Source organism: Dipodomys spectabilis, unplaced genomic scaffold (assembly GCF_019054845.1).
Source record: "Dipodomys spectabilis isolate Male_0828 unplaced genomic scaffold, ASM1905484v1 ptg000187l, whole genome shotgun sequence".
Classification (NCBI taxonomy): Eukaryota; Metazoa; Chordata; class Mammalia; order Rodentia; family Heteromyidae; genus Dipodomys; species Dipodomys spectabilis.
The window spans coordinates 10,118,615-10,124,614 of NW_024870864.1; the positions used below are offsets into that span (position 1 = coordinate 10,118,615).

The window sequence follows — 6,000 nt, forward strand, 5'->3', positions numbered from 1 at the left end:
ACTGGTTATTTGGAGGTAAGTCTCATGGCCTTCCCTGACAGGGCTGGCTTCCCTGACAGGGCTGGCTTTGAACCTTGTTTCTCAGCCTCCTGCATAGTTGGATTACAGACATAAACCATCAGTGCCAAGCTGACTTGTGATTTTTTTTTCTTTTTAACCATACTGATATAAAAATGATCTACTTTCAGTAGAAACCACTTCAATTTTTAAACATGAATTGTGTGTGTGTATATACATGCACCAGTAGTGGGCACAAAACTCAGGACCTTATGTTCCTGCTTAGCTTTTTTCAACTCAAGGCTGGTACTGTTTATCACTTGAACCACACCTCTACTTCCTGCTTTTTTTCTGGCTAATTGGAAATAAGTCTCTCAAACTTGTCTGCCCAGGTTGACTTTGAACCATGATCCTTCACATTTCAGCCTCCTGAGTAGCTAGGATTACCCCTGGTCTTGAACATGGGCCAGTACTAAGTGGTATGAAGTATCTTTTATGCTGGCCAGCTGATGAGCTCAAGGGAATTAACTGTCACTCTACAGAGAGCTGTATGGCTGAGCTAGAATATTCAGAGGTCAGGTGTACTTCCAGCTTACAATTCTATCAATATCAGATAGGAATATGTGAATTAACTCCACTGTAAATTGAGGACCATCTGTAACTAAACTAGCACAGGGATTTGGATCACACAGTGTGGAAGCTGGTAAGTTGTATACTATGCTCCCTCCCTATACTGAGGCTTTCTGAACTCAGAGCCCTATGCTCTTACTAGGCTTTATCTGCTCAAGGCTGGCCCTCCACCACTTGAGCCACACCTCCAGTTCCAGCTTTTTTTCCCCCTAGTTAATTCGAAATAAGTCTCACAGATTGTCTGTTCAGGCTGACTTAAACTGTGATTCTCAGATCTCAGTCTTCTGAGTAGCTCGGATTACAGGCATGAGACACTAGTATACAGCTAGAAACAGAAGTTCTTAACATCTCTTGTTAGCAGGCTGGTGGTCAGGTAGAGCTAAAAGTTCAGTCTGAACAGACCCATGTAGAGCTGATCTTTCAGGCCCCAAACCAAAGGCAGAAAGGACCAGTGTCCCAGTGCATTCCCCACATAAGGACTTCCCTTTTACTTTTTTTTTTCTTCTATTCAGGTTTTTAACGGCTTGGCTAAGGACCACAGACTAGACAGTACAGATTGTTTTACTCAGTTAGATGTTAATCTCATCCAGAACCCTCTCATTGACACACCCTAAATAATATTTGACCAAATATCTGGGCACCTTCTGATCCAGTCAAGTATTACAGGAGGTAAAGTTGAAATCTGTAGTTCAGGATGTCAGAAGAAATTCACTTGACTTACTCAAAGCTAAAATGCCAGCCTAGTCACCTGACACTAAAAATGCCAGCCTAGTCACCTGACACTAGAGAAAGCCAGGGAAAGTATATACACTTCGTTCAAAATGGTCTTTTGGAGCAAGTGGCCTCCGTTCAAAATGGTCTTTTGAAGCAAGTGGCCTCCTAGTCTAATGCTACCTGAAATAACCAGTAATTGACTAAGTTATTATTACAACACAGAAGCATCCAATATCTAAGCTTTTGGTTCACCAAGCTCCAATGAATTTTGTATGCACCTCCTGGCAGCTGAATCAAAGAGTAGTCTACCTATCCCATCCCTGCATGAATTCACCTTTCATTAATGAGCTACCTGAAGCACACTAACTCTACAAAGAAAAGAAGTTTATTTAGTGCATAGTTCTGAAAATTCTAGGGCATCAGCTTGGTCCTGGCTAAGACCTCATGATACATGGCAGGAACAGGTAAAATGGAGAGAGATCACACTGCCAAAAGGAAATGACTGGGGTCCCACAATCCCCTCCAAAAGCAATGTCCCCAACTGACCTACTGATCTTTCAGAAGGTCTCACCTCCTAACACTACCACACTGGGAACCAAGCTCCCAATACATGAACTCTGAAGGGCAGACCATGTCTGAACCAGAGAAGTCCTCCTTATTTACAAATGAGGTAATCTGAGTCATAGATACTGGGGAAGAGACCCTTGGTACAAGACAGAAACAAAACCCAGGCCTCTTGATGCTCTACATTCAGTGTGGCATTTTTGTCTGCAGTTTGTGTATCTCTCAGTATTGGATATAGTTTGACAAGCAAATTTTACATCAAAGCATGAAGCCTTCTAGCTTCAGTAAGGTATTCAGAGTGCCCTCATAAGAGTTTAGTGGTCAGAAGCTTAGTGGTCAAGTATCTCAGTGACAGTTCTCAGGGTCAACATTTACAGACTAGGAAACCTTGGAAAAAGTTATTTTGATCTCTCCGTATTCAGTTTATCTGTAAAAATGAGACCACCGAATCTATATACATTGCTTATGACATACAAGCTTGAAAAAACTCCACCACAAAAGCATCATGATCTGTCTCCCCAGTTGAGGAAAGAGGCACCAAGACAAAGGTGATTTGGCAGGTTGATGGACATCCCAGATGGGTATGTCAGCAGCCTAGCTCCAGGTTCGGTGCTTGTGCTGATGCTGTACTAGTGAGTCTGTTACCTGAAAGGAGGTTGAAGAGCCCCCCCATGGAAGCTGCTAACCCCCATCACTGTGCTGCTCAGAAAGCACACATTAAAGCAATAGGGAATAAACCCAATTAACTATACTGATTGATAATCTTACAAATCTGGGATTAATTCAATCTGGAAAATTGGTGAACACTATCCTATTACCACCCGCACAATGAAATATTTTTCACTGAGTTCTGTTTTATTGTTATTTCATGGACTAAGAGTTCCTGCATAGTAATATTTGCTACAAATGTGGTTGTTTTTTGGTTCAAATAATCTTCCTGATACCATAAGCCTCCTCCCTCTCATATGTTATGATAAAGCACACATGCACACACAGCACCAAAAAATGTGAGGTTCGTGTAGAAGACAATACTTCTGTTCATAAGCCCAATCTGGGACTTACTACTTTTCCCAAACCATGCAAGACAGTGCAGGCTACAAGTTGCCTGCCATGACAAAAACCTCATACATTTCACCCAAATAGTTTTGCCAGGTCCAGTCGACCCAGACTGTAAAGTGAATGTGGTCATCTCTTCATTTAAAATAAAAAAATAACATGTAACCGTTTTGTCCTACAACTTATTCCATGATGGCAAACTAAACATCAGAATCTTTTCCATTTAAAACAAAGTTTTTTAGCCTTGCAGTTGTTTTTAACAACTGGTTTGAACTCAGGACCTTGACTCTCTTACCTCTCTCTTCGTGACTGGTACTCTACCACTTGGGCAACAGCTCCACTTCCTGCTTTTTTTTGTGGGTTATGGGGCTTGGGCCTGGGCACTGTCCCTCAGCTCTTCAGCTTAAGGCTAGCACTCTACCATCTGAGCCACAGCGCCACTTCTGGCTTTTTCTGCTTATGTGGTACTGATGAATCCAACCCAGAACAAGCACTCTACCACTGAGTCACCTTCCCAGCCCCCCCACTTCCTGCTTTTTGCTGGTTAGTTGGAAATAAGAATCTCACAGACTTTCCTACCTGGGCTGGCTTTGAACCTTGATCCTTAGATCTCAGCCTCCTGAGTAGCTAGGGTTACAGGAGTGAGCCACCAGTGCCCTACAGTTGACTTTTCACCCAAGGAAACTGCCTCGTGCTCCACGTAAAGACCCAGTTCGCTTAATGGTCAGACCAGGAGACAGCACCCGCAAGACAGTGGTCAACTCCCAACCGCGGTCAGGGGTTCAGATACCCAACCAGTCTTGGTTCATTCTTGGCCCAGGGCGTCCCTGGGTAGTTCAGCCCATGCCTGCCACCCCGTGGCCACTCATCCACTGGAGTCCTCTCTCTGGGATGTGTGTGGGCTCCCCTGGCATCCCCACCCACACCCCCATCCCTCATTCTCGGTTCAGCTCACCTTTCCCCAGGTCACCCCACCACGGTTCTGGTCCATGCTATCCTAAACTCTCTCTCTGGGGCTGCTCCTCCCCAGTCTCCCCCGTCTCTTCCCCCTGGGTTGAGGCCCCCCCTTCCTGTGGTCTCCCGGGTGCCACTTTCCTTTGCCTGGAGTCTTCTTCCCCCCCACTTCGAGTTCCTCATATTCTGGGTCCCCCATATCTGGTCTCCGCTCCACGGTTCGGCTCACCATTTCCCAAGATCCCTCCCCCACGGCTCGAGCCCGCCCCAAGTTTCAGGTCCCCCATCCTCGGGGTCCCATCTCGTGTCTCCCCTTCACGATCAGCAACTCTCCCGAGCCTCCAATCCCACGGTTCGAGTCCACCCCACCCCCGCACGGCTCGGGTCCCTCATCTCGGGGGGGGGGGGGGGAGGGCGTCCCTCCACAATTCATCTCTCTGGAGTCCCCGCTCCCCCATTCCTGGGTCTGCCCTCCACGATCAGCTCCCGTGCCCTCCGTCTCCCCTTACGCGCCTGGAGCGCAGCGATCCCGGGGCCTGGGTGGGCCGAGTCCCAGCCGCCCCGGTTCCCCACCGCCCCGGGCCCCGGCAGGGAGAGGCACTCACGGCGCGGCGCGGCTCGGAGCTCCGGGACGCGGCTGGCGGCGGTGGAGTCGGCGGCTCCCGACCGGTGGTGAAGCCGAGCGCAGCGGGTGCCGCCCCCGAGAACCCCCGCCGAGTCATTTGACCAAATAAGGAGCCACGCGCCACCGAGGGAGGGAGCGCGGGAAGCCGGGAGGAGGCGGCGCGGGTCCGGCGCGGGCACCGGCGGCCCCCCCCACCCCCCACCCCCACCCCGCAGCCCAGCCTCGGGGTCACGGCGCTCCCGGGCCAACCCTTTGTCTCCCCCGCTCCTTTCTTTCTCCGACTCCCTGGCGCCCCAGGCGCACGCTTGTGCTCACCCGAGCTTCACTCCTGCGTGCGCTCTGGGACGAGCTTCCGGTGGGGCCCAGATTCGGGGGCCGTGGCAGGAGGGTGTCTGGTCCCCGACCCAGCCCGCGGGGGCGCGGACCCACAGCAGGAGGCCGCGGGTAGGAGGCTGGACGTGCCACTTCCCACTCGGGCCAGGCAGGAAGTGCGCCCCGGCGCTTCTGCCCCTGGGGGCTCTTTGGGGCTCACCTGGGAGAGATGGCCTCGCCCTGGAGGAATGATCCCAGCCGAGGACCCGAAGGAAGGGATTCCCGATCTTTGTTCCAGGAGGGAGGGAATGAAGGTCCCAGCCCCAACTGTGAGGAAAAAGCTCTTTTCTAACAAAGTACAGTCAGTTTGCTTCCTTTCTGTGCATCTTGAGAGAACGGTTTTCATCCAGGGTCTGCTTTGGCCAGGTGGCTTAGTCCTTGTTAAGTACATTTTAGTTACCTATAGCCTTTTCCTGAGCACTTCGATTATTGTTAGAAGGTCTTTGAATTCTAATTGCATAATTAATTAAGGCATATTCTCTTGCAGATTGTGTGTGAACGGAGGGGCTGGGTTAGGGATAAAAAGGGAGCAGCCTGACTGCGGTGTTGGGTGTTTGCTTTGTCAGAGTTTTGGCTGGTGGCACACCCTTCTGCAGAAGTAAAATTTGTCTTGCCAAGTTCCTTTCACGTTGGTGTCCTTATTCCTACCTGGCACCCCAACATCCCAAGCCATTTCGAACACAATTCTCAAAGGCCAGGGAAAGCAAATAAACCATTCCTTCTTCCTCAAAGGGTTGGTTGGAAACAAGTGTATGTAGGGAGGGTTGCCTTCCACGAGCAAAGACCAGGCTCTCTACGCAAAGCCAGCCCTGGGGGTAAGGACAGATGGCACTCACTGTTCAATGTGGTGGCAGAACAATCTCAAACACAGTCAAGTCTCATTTCAGGGAAAGGGGCATGTTTGCTCTAGGGAGAGGTGCCAGACAGGTGGAAGATGCCCAAAGCAAGGTAGAAATGTAATTAACAGGTATGTTAGGGTGGTTTGTGGGTGAGTGACTATGTCTATGGCCTGAATCAGGTATGTTAGGGTGGTTTGTGGGTGAGTGACTATGTCTATGTCCTGAGTCTTGAACTCAGAGTTTAGGCTC

At 49.6% G+C, this 6,000-nt stretch overlaps 1 protein-coding gene across 1 annotated transcript in view; it reads right to left on the bottom strand.

Annotated features, from left to right (window-relative positions):
• Fhl2 (four and a half LIM domains 2) overlaps window positions 1-4,606 on the bottom strand; it is a 39,323-nt gene extending 34,717 nt beyond the window's left edge. The window contains exon 1 of the mRNA XM_042695404.1: window positions 4,521-4,606. The gene's annotated coding sequence lies outside the window, so the exon portion shown is untranslated. The remainder of the gene's footprint in view (window positions 1-4,520) is intronic.
• Between the last annotated feature and the right edge of the window lie 1,394 nt (window positions 4,607-6,000).